This window comes from Monomorium pharaonis, chromosome 2, assembly GCF_013373865.1.
Source record: "Monomorium pharaonis isolate MP-MQ-018 chromosome 2, ASM1337386v2, whole genome shotgun sequence".
Lineage (NCBI taxonomy): Eukaryota > Metazoa > Arthropoda > Insecta > Hymenoptera > Formicidae > Monomorium > Monomorium pharaonis.
Window position 1 is genome coordinate 10,670,769 of NC_050468.1, and position 19,759 is coordinate 10,690,527.

Below are 19,759 nucleotides of genomic sequence, written 5' to 3' on the forward strand. Positions count from 1 at the left end.
TCCAGCACCTCCCTTCTCACCGCAGTGACAAAGGTGGGCTCGTTACCTCTATTGAGAATTTCCAGGTCGGTAGACACCAGAAATTCCAATAGCTTCTCTCCTCTCCTGTTGGTGTCCGTGCTTCCCCACACCGTATGGTGCGCGTTCGCATCGCACCCCAAAATGAGGGAAAGCTGCTCCTTTTGGCAGTACTCCACCAGGCGAACCACCAGGTCCGATGGTAGTGGGTCGTCCTCCTCGTGTGGGAAGTAACCCGACGCCACCACCACCCTCCTTCTAGTCCTAGTCTCACTGATGGCCTCGATCACAACCGCCACCAGGTCTCTGGAACAGAAATTCGGCAGCAGTTGGGCCTCTAACCCCTTGACAGCCACACAGGCCCTGGGTCGTTCATCTTGCGGAGACTTGAATAGTCTTCCGCACCCCGCCAGACCCCTAATACCCCCCCGGACTAGCCAGGGTTCTTGTATTAGTGATATGGCTGTGTGCACCCTAGCTTGGCGCCTGGCCAAAGCAGCCGAGGCTCCCTTGCTGTGGTGCAAGTTAATCTGGGTGAAGCCCACCCCGGTCCCGTCTACTGTGAAGACGAGGCCTTTGGGTCGGGCCCTCCCTTGCCCTTATCCTTCCCATCCTGGGATGCCCCGGTCACCTTGAAGGTAACCCGGTCCATCCCGAGATGAGGCCTGAAATCCAGTGCCTTCAGCTTGAGGACACTGGACTCGGGAATGCCGAGAACGAGGTTTCTGCCCTCGCAGGTAGCCCCCACGTTCTCCGCATGCACACGCCAGCCCGAAGTACTGATCCCCGGGTTCTGCCGCTCCAGCAGCCCCAGGACAGCGGCCGCGCCCACAGGTGGACCCGGGACCCATACCACTGCCCTGCACTGCCTTTGCAGCATCTCCAGTCCCACCACCCTGAGCCTGGCGCCCTCCCACGGTACGATGCCGCTGATTCGACTTTCTAGCCAACTCAGCGACTCCGCATCCGCGCATCTGACGACCGCAGCCCCTGCCCGCAAAGAGGTGCTGTCGAATCTGGGCAGGGGACCCTCCTGGATCCCCTGGATCTCCTTAAAGACCGCACCCCTTAGTTGCGCCACCCGCTCAACGGTTAGCGCTTCCTCGGGGTACCCCTCCGCGACAATCACCCTCGTTAGGGGGTCCGCGGCATCTGCGTAAGCCTGGGTCCCTTGGACCTTCGGCTTCTTTGTCGCCCCTTCCACCGAAGGCGGGGTCTCGGCGGGGCCCCTCCGTCGCTTACCGGCGGTGGTGCCCCCCCGAACCCCCCCAACCGGTGTCCGGGGGTCGGTCAAGGTTGAGGTCCCCGGAGCGGCCGGCAGAGGCCCCTCCCGGGTTTGCGCCCGGGCCTGAGCCTCCACCTTTCGCTCCCGAGCCCTCTTCCTTTTCGCGGCTCCGGAGAGTTTCCTCTTACCGAGGTCCCCCTCCTTTTCCGCCTTAGCATCCGTAGCTTCGGTGCCTCCCGTGCCCCTTGGGGCCCGTTCGGCTCCCGAAACCACTCCTCTCTCCGCGGTCTCGGTGCTTCCCGTGCCCATAGGGGTCCGTTCGGCTCCCGATCCCGCTTCTGCTACTCTTCCGGAGTCCTCTGTCGAAGCCTCCATCGGGGTGTCTTCCGTGAGTTTTGTTTTTAATGTTAAATTTAAGCTCTCCATTTTGTTCCCACGAGCAGCTAGGGAAATAAACGGTCCACCCACGCAGAGCCCCGCATGCGTGGGTAAGGCTAAATACTCTGGGGTTTCGCCCGGTTCCCCAGAGGCATCGTTCAAGACACTGCTCCCCCAGTGCCACGCAGCCCTCGCCACGATGGCTTCCAGCTTGGCTTGGGGAGTTGGTCCGCGGTAACGGCTTTCCCCCCCCCTGGGCAGGGTTTTACGCCCGCCGGGGCAGGTTATAACCGCTACTACCCGGGCGGTCCACCCGGGCACGCGGGGGTTTAGACCCGGGCCAGGGTTTCCCACCCGGGCGTCCTCCTATCCGCCGCCCGGAGACGCGCCCGATAGGCACTCAACCCACGGGTTCTCCTTAGTTAATAACCATTCAAATCGATTCTGTAACGAAAGTACGTTATAAAAATGATAAACCAGGTGCCGGAGAAAATAAACGAGTTGACGTACTCTCGTGCGGACTTTTTTTGTACGTGCATCGGATTCGAAGCCAGTCGGAAAATCCAGAGCATCGGTGTCGATTTGACGCGTCACCGGTGTAGTTCCTGCTTTCTGTAATTTTTTTTATTTTAATGTATCGGTTTTCTATGGCCGCGTTAACGAGTTACTATTGAGTTCGATGACACCCTTCTCTAGAACTATCCTTCCTGCTGTCGGCCGTGCAATCGAACATCTCTCCTCCCCCCCCCACTCTTTCTTTCCTCTTGACTCGTCTGTCTTCAGCAGAAGAAAGAAGAGCATGAGATCAGCGAGGATCGGTGCTTTCAAAGCGTATAGGTACGAGGGAGTAACGCGATACGTCGAAGTAAGGGATGCTTTAGTTTTCAATTTTTTCTTTGCTCTTTTTTTTACTTTTCGTTCCTAATTCAAGAACAGGAAACTGTGATGTCTAGAAAAATCGAATTGCATCAACGGTTTCAATCGACTATTTCTGAACTGTATTATGGTGTCAGCTATCAAACTCTTTCTTTCCCCTTTCTCTTCCTCCCTTCCTTTACAATTGTGATATCAAAATAAAGAAATTAGAAAAAGAAGAGGACATAATTTTAGCAGATTTTAGGATAATTACTTAAAATGTCAAAAAATCAAATTAAATTTTACACCATTAATTTCAATATTTTTTGTTAATTACTGCTCTTTAAATTTATATCCGCCTTTTTTAACTGTTTATGACCAATATAAATTTTTCATGCATGAAATTGAGTAAGAAGATAAAAATGACGAGGAAAAAAACAAATGACTAGACAAAAATATTTTGCAGAAAATTGACGGACTACTATAAATTTCTTCGAATGACAGTAGCGGTGAACTTTTCTTTCTTTCATTATGAAAAACCCACGGGAGGTCTTTCCTTGGAATTTACTGCTCGATTTTCATCGTATTCGGCATGAATGGGTCGGCATTTTTCGTACCTGGACACGGTTAAATCGGCATAAGCGGAACATTTTCAGGTATCTTACATCTAGTTCGAAATCGCATATTGTATATTTTGAAGCTCTACAACGTGTTTCACATTCTGACTTTGTTACTAAGTATCGTACATATTTAAAGTAATATAGTACAGATACAAATTGTTTTTATATTGTTTTTATATTATTTTCATATTCTTTTTATATTGTTTTCATCTGTTGGCTTTTTGCGGAAAGATACTATTTTTATTTCAACTCGAGAGTAGTCATTTAATTTTTTCGCGTAAAGATTTATTTGTTCTATAATTAATTGAGACTATTATTTCCGTATCAATTTATACTTAATACTTTTTTTAAGTAAGAGTAATGAAAAAATAAGTACGGATGTTTAATGAAAACTGCTGTGCTTTATTTTTTCGCTGAGGTATAAGAAACACCTAGATGACTGCTCCCAGATTATATTTGTTTTAAATATTTGTTGTTATTTTAGTCCTCTTATTTAATTGAAGAAGAATGAATGAAGTTGGTCGATTTTGGCCTCAGGAGTGGCAAAAGATGTTTTGTAGTTTTTGAACTGCTAAATTTGATTTTTATTTAAAAAATTTTTTAATTTGTTGAATACGTATTAAAATTAACATACAAAGCTATTAAATAGATCTAGTACCTTAAATTATTAAGCTTTACGTATTAATTTGGGTTTTTTTTGTTAGTAAAATATATAAATACTCTTATTTCTAAAAATTTTCTAATAGTTTATTATCATTTTCTTGTGATTATTTGACATTTTGCTTATGCAATTTTTATCTTACATTCATTTAACTCAACATCTATTAAAAATGTTTTACAATATTGCTGATAATAAGTATGATTTTGAGCAATATTATTCTGAAGTCGTAATTGTGTTTCTATTTCTCAATGTTTTTTTACATATTTTTTTATATAATGTACAGATGTTTGTGCATTAAAAATCGTTCATTATTGTAGCATTTTACTACAATAATATACTATAATATATATATATATATATATATATATTTCTCTATTATTAATTTGTTGTTTACTCTATTTATTAATTTGTGTATTAGTCTGTATTCATTTAATATTGTTTATTTCACTAGAACTTTCATATTTTTATTAGCATACCATTCTTACAATAACTTCTTAGATGTTTAATAACTTTATATGCTGATTTTAATATATTTTTTGGATAAATTAAAAATGTTTAAAAGAAACAAATTTAGCAGCTCAAAAACTGAAACAAAAAACATTTCGTATTATTTACTTCGCCGAAAACCAAAATCAGCCTATTTTATATATCCTTCTTTTATCAAACTATTACAGTGTTACATTCCGCACTATATAACAGCATCTAGAACACGATAAAACATATTAGCTATAGATTTGACTCCGGAAACATTAAGATGATAACGTTGGCCATTAGGTTCGTAGATACGATTATAATTTAATAGCTTAGTCGATAGCGCAGTTAATCAGTTTTGGTCAAAACGTTCCCTTAATGGCCTCGGAGATCAAATGGGTTTAAATAGAGGCCAATCCTGTCCTTGCCATTATATTCCGCGAAAGCAGAAACCGCGATGTCTTGAACATCATTTGGAATAAGCGGAAGATTCTCTCACTAGCATCATTTGACTCGCCATAATTAATTCCAATTCTTTAACGTGACTTACGTTGTTTGTTTCTTCATGGAGAAAATTTTACATTAATGAATAATACAATATAAATCGCATTTTACTATTTTTTATATTATCTGTGGACCAACGTGACTTTATAGAATAAATTATAGTACAACGTAACAAAATTTTAAACCGATATTCACATATTTTATTATTTGGTCGTAGGTGCAAAGTTATAATTTTTATTGTATTATTACATTATGTATCATTTTTTGTGTATGTTCACTATTTTATACCTTTTCATCAATTAATTTGACAGAAACTCGGAGATATTAATTATATGAATAAATGAGATACACAGAGGGATATGAATGTGTAGTTTACACAACACAAATTTTCTCTGTATTGTCAAGTTGCATCTAGATATTTGATAATTGTTATATCTACATTCGCTGATATTTTTTTGTCTCGTAAATGAAGCAAATAAATTACAAGTACATTGTTTAATTGCGAAGCGTTGTAAAAATGTTATGTAAACAAACAACAGGTGTTAATTTTTCGTTTTTGTTTTACCTCGGCAATTCTCGGTGACAATGGAGTAGTCCGTACTTTTTGTTAGCGTCTCGTATATAGGGTTGTAGGCACCCAACAAATTCTTTCCGGATGAACCATGAAGGATAAAGTGCGCACGTGGAGGATGGCAGGAAGGGAAGGAGGAAGAGAAAGAGAGGGAGAGAGAGGACAGAGAGGAAGAGAACGAACGAGATCGAGTAAGTAACGCCCCCGTCCCTCGTATCGCGTTCTTCGGGAGCAGATGTTCCCGGCGAGACTACCGAGACTCCACGCGTTTTGACTGACAGCTGAATACCTCCGAAAGGACTGCGCAGATCTCGGTACTATCCGTCCTTCATGGTTCTAAATTTCGTGTGCGAGCGTTTACGACGTATATACTCGCCGCCACAAAGAAAGGGCCTCTCCTCGTCGAAATTAAAAATATTCTATCCCCGAGAGAAAGACGACGGGAAGATGGAGAAAAAGAGAGAAAGATCGTGTTTTCTTTTGTCTTGAGATAGAACGATCGTGCAGTCGACACGGTTAAATGTCTCGACGTTTCGCTGATCATGAAATGCTCCGGTTAACAAGCGCATCCGTGTCCTCGGAGGTCCACGGAGTCCTCGAAATTGACACCGGGAAGCGTCGTCTGATCTGGGCATAGCAGAATTTCCCCCCTCCCCCTCCCCACTTCTCCCCGTCGTCGGAGAACGACCTCCTTTGTCCCATGATACTGACGATAAAGGCGACATAATCGAAGGGTCGATACTCCAGGAAGTTACGATGGATCCGGGAGTATCGGATACGCGATCAGCGACGAGACATCGAGCTAGAACGTCGTTCGTTATGGCGTACGTTAAACATTCGCATAAAAATAAGATTCACCGTGACGAAGAATTCACTTGTCTCTCTCGAGCTATAGTTGCTGTATTTCTTTTATTATCGTACGTGGTCGGTTTGCTCGGCTCGGCTCAGGCGATCGGTCGGAAGAGTTGAAAGACGTAAACCTTCCCAGCACGAGATACGAAGGGCGTTTAATGCGGATGGCCCCCGGGAAGGGATGTTAGACATGGGCCGGCGATAGCGATGTCACGGTAGCCACCGGAAATAGCCGCCACTATCAGCCACTTTGCCGGATAGCGCGCCGTCACCGCAGAAAGAGTTCCAATCTTCTATTCAGCACGTTCTTCCATGTCTCTCGCTCTTCCTGGTTTCACCAGACTATTCTGCGCCTCTTCTCCCCTTCCTCCCGACTTGTTCTCTCTCTCTCTCTCTTCTCTTTTCTCTCTCCCTCTCTCTCACCTTCCTTCTCTTACCTCTTTTCCTTTTCCCAAGTTGCCCGATACAACGTCTCGACGAGAATGGACTAGAGTCGTTTCCACCGCCGAAAAAAGAAGCGTCAAAGGATGGCAGAAGATGGCCGGAAGTACGAAAGAAAGCAGATGCCCCAACTTATCTGGCCAACATCCTTCGGCTCTCCCGCTGTGCTGACTCCCCTGAGACATTCTTCTCCGCAGATTTTCCACGGTTTAGCACAAACGACCAGACCTCTTTCCCTGTTTCTTTCCTATTTAAACAAAACGTGCGTGGAAGGAACGATTCTTGCGAAGTGTCTAAAAATGTATTGAAATACAGATCTGTGAAAATTATTTTAGCAGAACGCACGAAAGACACTTGAATGTGATGAACGATATTTCAAGAAATTGACATCTTAATAACAACTTGATCTGTCCTAATTATTTCGACAGTCTAACAAAATCATTTTCAGATCTGTATTTAGTTAAATTTTTAGATACTTTAGTAAAGCCCTATTTTTGTGTAAACACTCGTAGTTTATACATTTACGAGAATGTTTACGATTATTGTTTTTACGAGTTTTTTATTTGTTCAACACACACACACACACACACACATTATATACATACAAAATGTAGGGTAAAAATGGCGAAAATCTAAAGTTTTGTAGACCGTGATAAATTGCACGCGTCTTATTTTTTATTTAATTCGACGGGCGCAATGGCGCGTCGAGAAATACGCTATTACGAAACGCCACGGATACAGAGCGGTAGAACGATGGGAGCGAAACGCAGTGTCGTTGATAGAGTATGCAAACTTCATTGCCCAAAGGGGGTGGGCGGTCGGACTTGGCCCTTTCTTCGTTTCTTTGCTTACGCCGGCGGCTTGCACCCCATTCGGCGCGGTAAGTAGCTGCGCTACTAAGCGGTGGTTGCGGTGATACATCATGGGGTGTCAACGAGTGTCCCTGCCGCTGTAATCTCGCATCCATCAAGGCGACGCACGGGACGGAACGGGACGGGACGGGACCAAAACGAGGGGGGAGGGGGGTAGGGGATACGCGGACGAGCGGGCGGACGCGTACGACGGCTCTCTGATCGATGTCCATCGGCTCCGAGAAGCGACCTTCGCTCCGAGGCCTCACCTACGACCTTCTTTCTCTCCTAACACGATTTGACGGTGGCGATCGGTGGGGTAGTTCTCGCTAGGATCAATCGGTTTTTGCCCGACTCGATTTTCATTTATCTTTCCCTATCTGAAGGCTGCTATCGTCATCGTGATCCTTCAGGCCGCGCCGCACGCCCGCCGATGTAAAGCCCGGACAGTCCGTCGTTTCCGTGTATACCCGAATCAGGCATGAGTTTTGCACACAGACCGCGTAAAAAATGATCGCGTTCGCTCCCCCGAAAAGACCCGTTACCTCCCGTTGAGTAACCGTGCAGTCCCGTTGTGTCTCTTTACCGCTTTCTAATCTCGGCTTCCTAGATTCTGGAAAGTGGAAGAGAGGCGAGTGAGTTGAAGTTAACCGATGTTTCTCATCCTTGTTCCGCTAATTACTCACTAATCTCCACGTAGATGTACCCAAGTGGTGAGCTTGGCAAAGCCAGGATCACCGAAGCGGATTATAACGGTGTCCTTGATCCTTAAGAGACCTTCGCAGGTATCGCCTTTAGTGCAGCGTCCCTTCTCCGCTTCTCTCTGTTACTTTGCACGTACGTGATTGCTGATTGGTACTTTATACGATAATACCAGGAAGAAGCTCCAAAGCTAATAAGAGTCAAATCCTTATTACTGACATTTGGTATACAAATAAACTTAACCATTGTATTTTTTATTTTAAAGAAACATATACAGAATATCCTGTTATAATATTGCTTAAGAGTAGATTACTGAGATCGTCTTGAGATAAAAATTCTACCAAAATATCAAGACTACAATAGTTTGTTTAAAGAAAGTTGAAAGTGTGAATATTTTATTGTTCAAAATGTGCGCCCTCACTTACGACATAGCGTGTTGTTCCTAAGTATGAATTCTTTTTTTTGTATTAACTTTGAATATACCGGTGATTTGGATAGTTTACTTTGCCACCTTTAACTTTGCCACTTTAATCTTGAATACAGTATTTTTTTCAGTATTTTTTTCCTGAATACATATCTATCACGGCATTTTTCCTATCTTAAAGTGTTTTTAAAAATCTGAAAAAATTAATAAAATGTTTGTCAACATTGTGATATTAAAAATTGCATAGTTATTTTGAGAAACATTATTTATTTAATATTTGTTTAATAAACTTGAAACACGCGGAATTAACTCTGTCCGTTGTTTGGCATTTCATTTTTTTGATAATTAATAAATAGGGAAGCAGCGATTTATTAAAACTTTTAAAGAAGTCATTGTTTTAACTAAAAACAGCATTTTTTATTATAATAAATAACAAATTTGTAAATCTACAAAAGAAACTCACATGTTGTCCATCAAGAATGATTTTACCTGTTTGTCATTCAGTGATATATTGGTGCTTCCTTGACTTTGGGGTTTCTCGAATCCCTTTTACTACCTACTTTTTTTAAATAAAATAGCCAAGCAGATAGATTTGCTGGTTTTTATGATTATAAATGGATATTACTTTGTATTGTCATAGATCCACGTCATAGATCCACGTGTTCGGGATTAAAGTAAAACCTTTTTCGTTCAAAAGCTACTGCGTATAGTCGTATTTTAATATTAAGATTTTTTTCTTATAATCTCAGAATTCTTAGGAGTTGTTACAATTTTTACATCCTAAATATGCATGGATTTTTATTCTTATTTTTTGTTCTCTTTATGAGAAGATTTTTTTCCAATGAACTTTTATGACCCCTGTTTACGCAGAAAAATCACGCGGTAGCGTTGGTTGTAACGCGGCCGTCAGTTGCAGCGAATAAATTATGTTGCACGGGGCCGGGGGCCGGTGTATATTGCTCGCAAATGGTATCTGGATAATTCGACGTGGTGGCGAATCGACGTCGAATCGCTTTATTGCGGACTGGTTTGCAAACAGTGCCATGCGGAGCGGACCCGAGCGTAGCACCGTACCCGTGATTAATGGCCAAGGGTGCGCCAGAGTAGTCCAGAAATTAAGCGCGGAAAAAACAGATCGTTCCTCTCGTTACGCGTACGATTTCTGTTCTGCCGGCTCCATCAGAGTGCCAATAAATAGTCGTACAGCAATGTCTAAGTGAACCTCTTCTCTCACGTTAATTAACTGGAAAATTATTTTGACCGCCCAAAACAACTCGCGAAGATTCGTGCTTAAAAAGCTAAGCGATTTCTCGTATAACGAATTCTCTTACAATTATTAAAAACACAAGTTAAAAAATGTAGAACACGGACATTTAGAAAGCCCTGGCAAGCCATTCTTTATTACTTATTATCAATAATGAACAAATTAATAAACAAAAATTTAAAATTAATTTCTGAATCGCGATATATTTTAGCGTGCATATATTCCGCGCGTTTTAATCGGATTACAAATGATATGTCCTGCAATTGTCAAAAGGCGATGTCGCGTTCGCCGGTCGACCGGAGGCCAAAAATTCAACGCGCAAGCGTCGTTTTTCCCCCCTTGACCCTGAATTATTCAACGACTCGAAGACCCGGCGAGGACTTCATAAAAATTGCACGCGTCGTGATTGCCGTGGTTCAGAGTCAACGGACGGGAGGAAAAGAGGCCACAGGGGAGGAAGAGAAAGAGAGACCTTTAAAATTTACCTTCTCCCCGCGAACCCCGAGGGGAGAGGTACGACGCCATCTTCCTTCCACGGCGCGACGCTGCTTTTTTTAAATCTAGGACATGTAAATGCCTCCAAGTGGGACGAATAGATGCACTATGAATGAGCCGGAAAATCGAGATTGATTCCTCTGTGGCCTCGTATCAATGAGTAATGACGTGTGCTTCCGCACAAAGACTTGTCTCCGGTTGGGCTAGGTGCACATCATATTCCGCGTTCTGACAGCTTTTGTCTTTTACAGTCTTATACTATATAATGTAGATGATTTGTTGCAGCTTCGAGAATTGTGAGAAATTTTGCAACTTTCGAGCCCCTTTGCGCGTTTTCTTGATGAGATTTTACCAGCGCTTGAAATTTCCCTCTGGAAATTTTTGTCATCGACCACGCGTAAATTTTCCACCGTAAAACTAACCGTCGACCGCGGGTCGAGAAACGTCCCGGGTGACGTATAATCGATCAGACCGAATTTCCCCTCTTGTCGCCAATCCCTTAAATCCGCCCACCTATCACTTCGCGGTATGTAAAGGGTGTGTTTAGAATCCGACGGGGGCTATAGAATGGTGCTCGCCCGGCGATTCGTAACAGTCGTGACCGCGTACTCGGCATAATGCGGGAATCGTGTTCCGCATCCGGAAGTATTGCGCGCGGGATAGATGTTCACCCGGACGCGCTTTGAAAAACTGGCCGTCAAGCAAACATCTTTGAGAAGCGGGGATGGAAATTTCGGTTAGAAATTCATATTTAACGCATCCTTTCGATGAGATTCTATACCGCTTTTGAATAATTTTCTGAAATATTATAATTTAAAATATTACATTTTTAATCAATGATTAGTCTATCTTCCAAAGCGGGAAAAAGATCCTTAACACGAGTTCCCAAAAAAGAAAGCTATATAAATTTATCTTAGTATCGAATGTTACAGATATTGAATTGTGATACAGCATCTAGCCTATTACCCACACTTAATGCGAGAATAAAAAAAGGTTACAACGCATAAACTATCGGGGTATCGTAAAACGTTATCATAAAATAAAATTTTACGAAGTGAATAGATCTCATATACGACACAGGAAGAGTTTTCATATTATCCCGTGAATATTAATCGAGTAATCCGTCTTGAAGAAAGATATCAACGAAACAAATTTCCACCTTTCGAACCTTTAAAATCCGGCGACAGCGAAGTTCAGCGAACATTGAATACCGAATCTTCGCCGGCGTACCAAACGGGGGATGAAAGGAGGGTAGGGGGGGGGGGGAGAGTCCTCACCCTTGCCCTCGACCTCGCCCCTCAAGGGTAATAAAACGGCAATTTAATTCGTACACTTGATAAACGTCGCACCGCCTGCGCCCGCGAGCTTGGCGAAAGTCAAACGAACGGGGAGGGCTTATTTTGCAAATCATCGCCTCGGCGATAATAAAGCGCACGCCTCGAGAAACAAGGAGCAAAATAAAGGCGCGAGAGACGTGAGCGATGACGAAACCTCGCGGTTTCGCACCGGGGATAATGATAAACTGCCGGCGTCAGAGTTAAACGATCGATTATTTCGTCGTGGAAGAGATGCGCGCGTCTACGCGCCGTGTGATGGAGCGCATACAATAAATTCGAAGCTGAGAAAAGTGCGCGCCGCGCACGCGGTATGCCGGGGGCCTTCGTCGTTTGCCTTCGCAACGTTCGATTTCGTGCCCTTCGATCGCGCCAAGTGCCAGGAGGCGAGAGGTAATCGCTATGGAGAAAACGGCGGTTGTTTCATTGCCAAGGCGTCAATAGTTGCAAAGAGTTTAATAAAGGACGTTCGACGAGTTGCGCATCAGCGGCAAGTATGAATAACAAAAGCCCGATTGATCCTTGGTTTTACGGTGAATGTCCCAGTATTCGTGTATCCGCGCAAAGTTTCGAATTACCAAGTCTAAATACCAAAGCAATGTATAGAAGAAGAAAGGAGTAGCGAATTCGCCGATCGAATTTGCCGATTCGTATAGCCGAGAGACAAGACATTTATACCTCGCGAATAAGCAGATTTGCGTCCCCTGTTCCAAAGTTGCAAGTGTCTATCGAGGATCATCGCTGCATTATACTTGCGGCGTAACTTCGCATTCCACCGTGAGCGCATTGAGAACCCGCGGCCATGTCCGGCCAGCCTGCGACAGAGAGAGCGAGCGGGGTTGAAACGTAGAGTAGGTAGAAAGGGGATTTTGCAGGAGGAGGAGGAGGAGAGAGGTGGGGGACAGAGGGGGGGGGGAGTTACTCGCAGGGTGGTTAGTGGCATTCATCGCGATGCAGATGGCTTCCACCCTTCGCGCCGGCAAGAGAAAGAGAAAGAGAGGAAGTGGGAGTGAGAAAAAGAGAGATCGAGCAGTCCGGGAGTGAACGAGAGGGAGATCACCGGCGATGCCGCCGCCGCTGCTGCTGCTGCTGCTGCTGCTGCTGTTGCTGCGTGTGCGTGCACGCGCTTTTTCCTGCGTCCCTCTGTGCCTTTGGCCTGTGCATAACTGCCCCCTTTCCCTCCTGCGGTGCACGCACACGTGCGTGCGATCGACCAATCGGCGGCATACGCGTTGCCTCTTTCTCTCTGCGTGGAATGTGAGATATACGCGCGTGTGTGCGTGTAGGCGAGATGCGTCCGGCGTGCGTAATGGTGCGTACGCGCGTCCGTATGCGACGTTTTTATTTCTTCGTCGAGGAGGAGGAGGAGGAGGAGGAGGAGCAGTAAGTTAACCGCCGGCACAAATCGAACGTGCACTCGGGGCTTTGCTTTCGGGCCGAGTGGCACGGGCGATAATCGTGCACCGAATCCTCGCGAGATATGAAAGTTGGGATGGGAATTGCGTCATGTCTCTCTCGCCCTTATTCACATCTTGTGCCTTCTACGTGTTGTAACAAAAAGCTCTTTTCTAGATATTTTTTTTCGTTACCGGCGCAAAATCTCCAGGATTATATTTCTTGATCATCGAGCAGTTATCAAGGTCTACGCGATAGAGTTCGTTCGTTTTCGGTTTTATCGGCGCAGGTGCTACTGTTTCTTAACATTGATTCTCGCTTGAGTCTGAATTTAAAGAATACGTAACGTCGTGTTTAAACGATTACCCGCTCTCTCGGTCGCCGCGCACGCACGATTTCGTATGGGTCACAACAAGGAGCGTGTATCTCGAATAAACGGGAACGTCGTCCCGGATTTAATTCTCGTTTACGAACGTATACCCCTCCCCTGCTCTCCCCCTTCCGCCCTTTCCCCCCTCCCTCCTCCTCGTCCGATCCACCCCTTCTCCTTTCTCCTACTTGGCTCGTGAACGTATATTGTATATCCTCGGGAGGGTAGAGCCCGGTTCTCTGTATTTACCTGTCACCTCGATGACGATCGTGACGAGGGTACTACCCGGCGTACCCTTCGTTCTTGACGCTCGTTCAGGGTACGAATACATATAGACGTCTTGGATATGGCTCGTGTGTCACAGTACGGTTTTTCATGAGCTCTTGCTCGCACACGCGAATTATCTGAGAGGTATTAAAAATAATCTACGATACACGTATATTCGACGCTATTAACGGATTTAATTCGAAGGCATATACTAATAAGAATAATTGAGAAGCGTATCAATTCGTGCGCGCGCGCGCCAAATCGCATCACCGTTAATTGGCAATAATGAAAGCACGTGTGGGAAATCTATTTTAATTAGCCCGTATAACATGATATTTGATGTAAAAACTTGTAAGAGTAGTTAAAATCAATATGCGTACAAACATGGGGTCGACGATTTCGCCGCATGCCTCCAAACGGGAGGGGGAACATTGGTAAACAGCGATCAATTATCCGCGCGAGTCTCGTGGCCGTGCGTAAATTATCTCGTTCTCGCTTATATATATATATCTAGATACGGGACGAGAGGCACGGGAAATCGTCACATTTTTCATGGAGATTAATCGAGTCGACAAACGAGTTCGATCGATGAATAATCGATCCGGGGGAGGACGCGATAAATCGGTTCCTGCTGGCCCGGTGGTAGCTACTGATTCCACCGCGGCGATTTGCATACGCAGGAACGTGTCGCGGTACCAACGACACCCCAGACAAACCCCACCCTTCTCGATTATCATGAAAATGTCTCGAAAACGTGTGTCGCATCGCAGACACACTCGCACGATGGCTCTCGCCGGCCAGCGACTGCTAGTTGGAAGAGGGGAAACCCCTCGCTCGCACCGGAACAGGGGCTACCACACGAGACACGAAAATTGGCATAAATGAGATTGATACGACTTTAAGTTACTCCACACGTGAGAGGCTCGCCGCTCGTCGAGATTCTGGTCCCGCCACTCGTCACGCCACTTTGCGCGCGCGCGCTCGCCTCCTCCGTGAAGAAAAGCCCGCCGAACGACGCTCTCGACCCCGAGGCGTCCGGCCAGATACGCCCCTGCCGTTGACCGGCGTGTCGTTCGTTTCAATAACGATCTGCAGGAACCCGTTCTGCGGAAAGTGACGTTGAGAAAGAAAGAGAGAAGAAACCAGCCAGGTAGCCCACGGTGGCCGAGGCTGTATTAGCGTCGACCTATTTTGGGCCGTACCACCGTGGCTCCGATGAATCGAGTGCGCTTTTCTCTTTATTCTCCCGAGGCGTTGATGGTGAATACGCTTTGCGACAGGTGGCATTTATATCTTCTTATGTACGTATAATATCTCTCTTACCGAGCGCAACGTCAGCCGAGGAATCTTGAAAATGTCGTAATCGATATGTATCGGTTGATCTTTCGAAGAGAACGCTTGCCTCCCCGTCACATATTTACATATTTGCACGCTACTTTATCTTAATTTAAATCGTCTTTTTTTGAGTAAAATAAATGTTGCAATAACCTTTTAAGGGTGTATCGGACATACAATCTAGACAAAAGTGCATGAAATTTGAAATACTTAAATATCTACGCCTAACGCATAGTAAATCTAGATGTAAGAAACTTGAACGATAGTTGGAGTCTTATTTTTACTCTTACAAAGGTATTTTTCACGTATTTGCGATTTTTTTCACTTATGAGCTTAAACTTTTGACAGTGAAAATGCACAATTATCTCAAGTTATATTTTATTTCTTTAAAACGGTGTAGTGAAGACAATTGAAACTTGGCAGATATTTTCATCTATTCATATACTAGATTAACTAGATGTACGAAAAAATTCAAAACACTGATACTATTTCTTCTATATTTTTTTAACTGTTCATCCGTTAAGATCGTCTTTTTCCATAAGATAGAAAAGGATACCATGTAAAATCAGTGAAAATTAAAATAGTTATAACTCAGTAACCGTTTAGTGGATGCGTTTTCAATTTTTTGCAGTACATTAAGGAAACTAAAAGAACAATTTCACAATTTTTTAGCAACTTTGTACCATTTTGAACTTTAGTCCGATACATTAAGGCTTGTTAGGAGCCTATTTTTAGCTTTAAACGAAAATTTATACATTGATATCATTTTTGCAGTATTAATACATATATATAATGACTAAAAGAAAACTTGTTACACTAATACACGATGCAATTCTGAAAAATAATAAATAAATAAACGTTCGCGACAATCTTTTGTACAACTTACAATTGAGAGATAAACCGACGAATATCGATCGTCGCTCTTGTTTTGCACGCGACTCACTAGCTTTCTAACGATTTCCATCGATCGCGAAACGCAGCCGTCGTGAATCGTGAAAGATGCTCCCACGGATGGCGAAAGAACACCGTGTTACGAGGGTGACCGCGCGGAATCTGGGAGCGGCGGCGTGTAGAACAAGTAATAAAATAATTTTAACGACCGGCTTGAATTATGCGCGTGGTACAAATAATAATATCTGCCCGGCACGCATCCCCGCAATAAATATCGAAGGGGTCCCCGGTCTTTCCCCCTCCCCCTTCCCCGTTGACGGTCCAGGAACCCTCGAGCGTGTACCCTCTTCACGGTACACCTCGGCGAGGTTCATGCTCGGCTATGTGGAGCAGAGGGCCCCCGATCGCTACCGAGGGGTGGGGGGGGGGGGACCTTGCGAAAAGAGGCCTGACCTCGTCGCAGTGATTCTCCGCTCTCGTTGCCGTCGTCGTTGCGTCTCGCACGATAACGTGGGAATATCGGCCGGCGTGTCTACGTTCAATGAGATAAAAATGCCTGTTTTTCTTTCCCCTGCGAAAAGTATCTCTCACGATAAGAAGAAATTTCCGTAACCGCAATGATTTCCGTCGTTCACTCGTGCAACCTGATTAATAATGATAACTAATGATAGCGTGATCTTGGCGTTCCCTTTTAGGAATCTGAAGAGCATAACCATGCGACAGAACGGAAATTCTCATCTCTATACGTGGACGTAATCTCTCGCGTTAAGAGAAACGCTGGTGTTTGTTGAAATTTAACGCGAGGTTTCTCTCGCGAGCGATGCGCGCCATACGTGTGCACGTGTACTCGCGTAAGATTCACGAATCTCGGGATCGCGCCGGGGCACGTACTGAAATTCCAGGCGCGTTGGATGACGCTCGCGCACGCGGAACGAATCTCCTCGAGGTTTCTTGAATGCAACCGGGAGAGCCGTGTCGCGCGGCGCGGACGTCGCGTTACCGTCGTGTTGCCAGGTGACAGACGTAGCACGAATTAAGTGTCGTAAGACGGTAGGGCCCCCCCGCCCCCCCCCCCGTGTATGATGAAGGGTGCGCCATTGTCATTTCCCGCCGCGCACTCCGAATTCCGACGTGGATTCCGAAAGCGCGCGTGTCGATAGATCGATCGTCGCAATAATACCGGACGTTTCGGAAACGACTCGACTATTGTGCGACACCGGACCGCGACCCTCTCCGTGAAAATAGTACGTCGCATCAAAACAAACACGAAAGCAATTCCGCCGGCACTTTCGCCGGTGTGAATCGTCACTTTAGCGAGACAAACGCACGGGCGTCACGTCAATTCGCACCCATACAAATTTCCCTTCTGCGAGATTTCTTTGTATAAGATGCAAAGGCATAAATTTGCACTGTAGGAAATCGCCGAGGGGCCCCGTCAATTTTAGGTTTCACGATATAAAAATTAATTTACAATTTGATTCGTATCGGTGTCTCGCAGAAAGAGAATCAAACGCCAGCCATCAGGTTCGCATCTTCGAAGGCGGAGTTTGACGAACATTTAAATTGGCCGACGGGATATTGCATCGTGCGGCTGCGAAGGCTATCCGGTTGCAGTGCAGATTTTGCAATGTAAGAAAGAAAAAAAGCGTTTCGATGTCGGGAACCAGAAAAGAGAGGTGAGGAAGAGGCGAGGGAGAGACGTGCGAGACGGGAAGGAGAGGAGGGGGAGGGGGGGTGGGGGTACGGCAAGAGAGAGATTATGTCGTCAAAACGGACGTGCGGCGTAGACCGGCGGTTGTGCCCATTGGCCGTTGACAGCGCAATGAGATCCTGATTTGCGCGGATGTATTTAATCGCGCGCGGAGGCGCGCGAGAGAGTTGCGGGCTCGCGCGAGTGAGCGAGCGAGCAGTTGCGCGCATCGTTTAGCAATCAGGGAGAATGATGCAGCCAGAACGGCCGACCGACGGGCCGGCGCACGGAGATGGCGTAGCTACGCGCAATCAGTATGCCCGCGCAATTTATTTGTACACCTGTGCCCGCCGCGGTCCTGCGGGAGACGCGAGAGACCGATCCGGGATCCGGGGGCTTTCACGCACGGTTACGCACTCACGAAGGAACTTGACATTACGCTCGCGTAGAAACTGACATAAATTGTGTATATCTTGCAAACTTTCCAATAAAGGAAATTGAATAATGCTACTTATTTTAGTGAAATTAATTAAATTAATTTTTTTTTTCTGTTAAAATTAATCAAATTAAATTTGATTAAAATGGCGATAATCAAGTTGACAGTTCCGTGATTAGTTGATATGTAACTAATGAAATAATATCGTTGTGTCAATTAACAAGTTTGATTGTCTAATCAAAATATTTTGATAAGATGGCAAGACTTAACTATATTATTTTATTAGTCAACGCATCAATCAAAACTTTGCTTGTTAATACAAAACATTTCACTCGATATAGATGCATGGTGTATGGTCGTTATTCTTTATTTTTTTTTCTCAGGATACAATCTTGTTTAAATGTGACAAACCATAGCTGATCTATTGATCTATTGATAATAATATAATAAGTTGGTGCATCTTAAAGTGACAAATCCTTTAAAACAGATTTTAAAAGAAACATAATCTCGTACTGGCTTATGAATACGAGTTCAATGTTGACAAGTTCGACAAAAATGATAATATGAGCAACAATAGCATAGTTGACTTCTGATTTCAGCAGTCTTTATCTAGTAGTTACCGCTTAATGAAAGAAAATCTTTGAACCTTAACCAATTCTCAACAAAAAATGAACACCTACTTTGCATTTAACAGTAGATTTCCGACGACTATTGTATTGCTCCTTTGTTGTACATATATTTCTATTCTAATATCACGTTGAACAAAAATTATATATATATATAATTAAAGTTATTTCTTTGAAAAAAGGTTTGGTTATGATAAGCTTTGGTCAAAGTTATTTAGAGCCTTAATGAAATAGTTTCAACTAAACATAAATGAATTAACGAAATGAACAACGAAATGTTTATAAATATTATCAAACGTTTTGTTATTATTATTTTGTTATTATTATATTTGTTTATAGCAATCAAATATTTCAAACATCTTTATTATTATCTTGATCACTCGAAGTCGTAAGAATTCGTATTTTTCCGAAAGCTTTCTCCGTTTAAAATTTATTTCCCTTTCAAAGCAAAAAATAACTGTAAATTTTACAACCTCCGTGTTGTACTTTCTTTTTCATGGTAATAGGACGAACTAAAACAAAGTTTTCTTTTCACACAGGGCAATAAAATCTGTCTGTGTCCTTGGACCTTTTTTGTAAAATATAGCTTTTTCGTAGCTACTTTCTATTTTCTTTTCAAGGAAGCACCCAATTTATAAAAAAAACTATCGTCATAAAATATAATAAATTTTATCATTTATAACTTTTTAGCAACCAACGACTGTTTTTGTATGTTGCCATAAAATGAACAAGAAAAGGGATAAGACTAGTCATATGTACGCAAAATAACTGCTTGATTTTAACTAACATGACTATGCTGATACACGGAGAGAATTTTCTCTTAAAATTTACCTTCAAAATTATGGGATAAGTGTGAGCTCGAGAAATTTTAGTATACTTTTTAGTAAAATTTACGATACTTTTAGTAAATTTTACTGAAAGTATAGTAAATTTTATATTAAACAGCATAATAAAATTCCTCGAGATTACACACTATCTCACAATTACCAGATTTTGAGGGTAAATTTTAAGAGAAAATTCTCTCCGTGTATTATCCCTTCGCATACACACTATTATAGGTGATTGTCACACATGGCAATTTTC

General features: G+C 43.8%; 1 long non-coding RNA gene across 1 annotated transcript; it reads right to left on the reverse strand.

Annotated features, from left to right (window-relative positions):
- Nucleotides 1-7,229: 7,229 nt before the first annotated feature.
- LOC105830431 lies at nt 7,230-15,293 on the reverse strand. Its single transcript, XR_004962225.1, has 2 exons — nt 8,134-15,293; nt 7,230-8,060 (listed from the first exon to the last, which is right to left on the reverse strand). It is a non-coding gene; the product is annotated as an uncharacterized LOC105830431 (long non-coding RNA).
- Between the last annotated feature and the right edge of the window lie 4,466 nt (nt 15,294-19,759).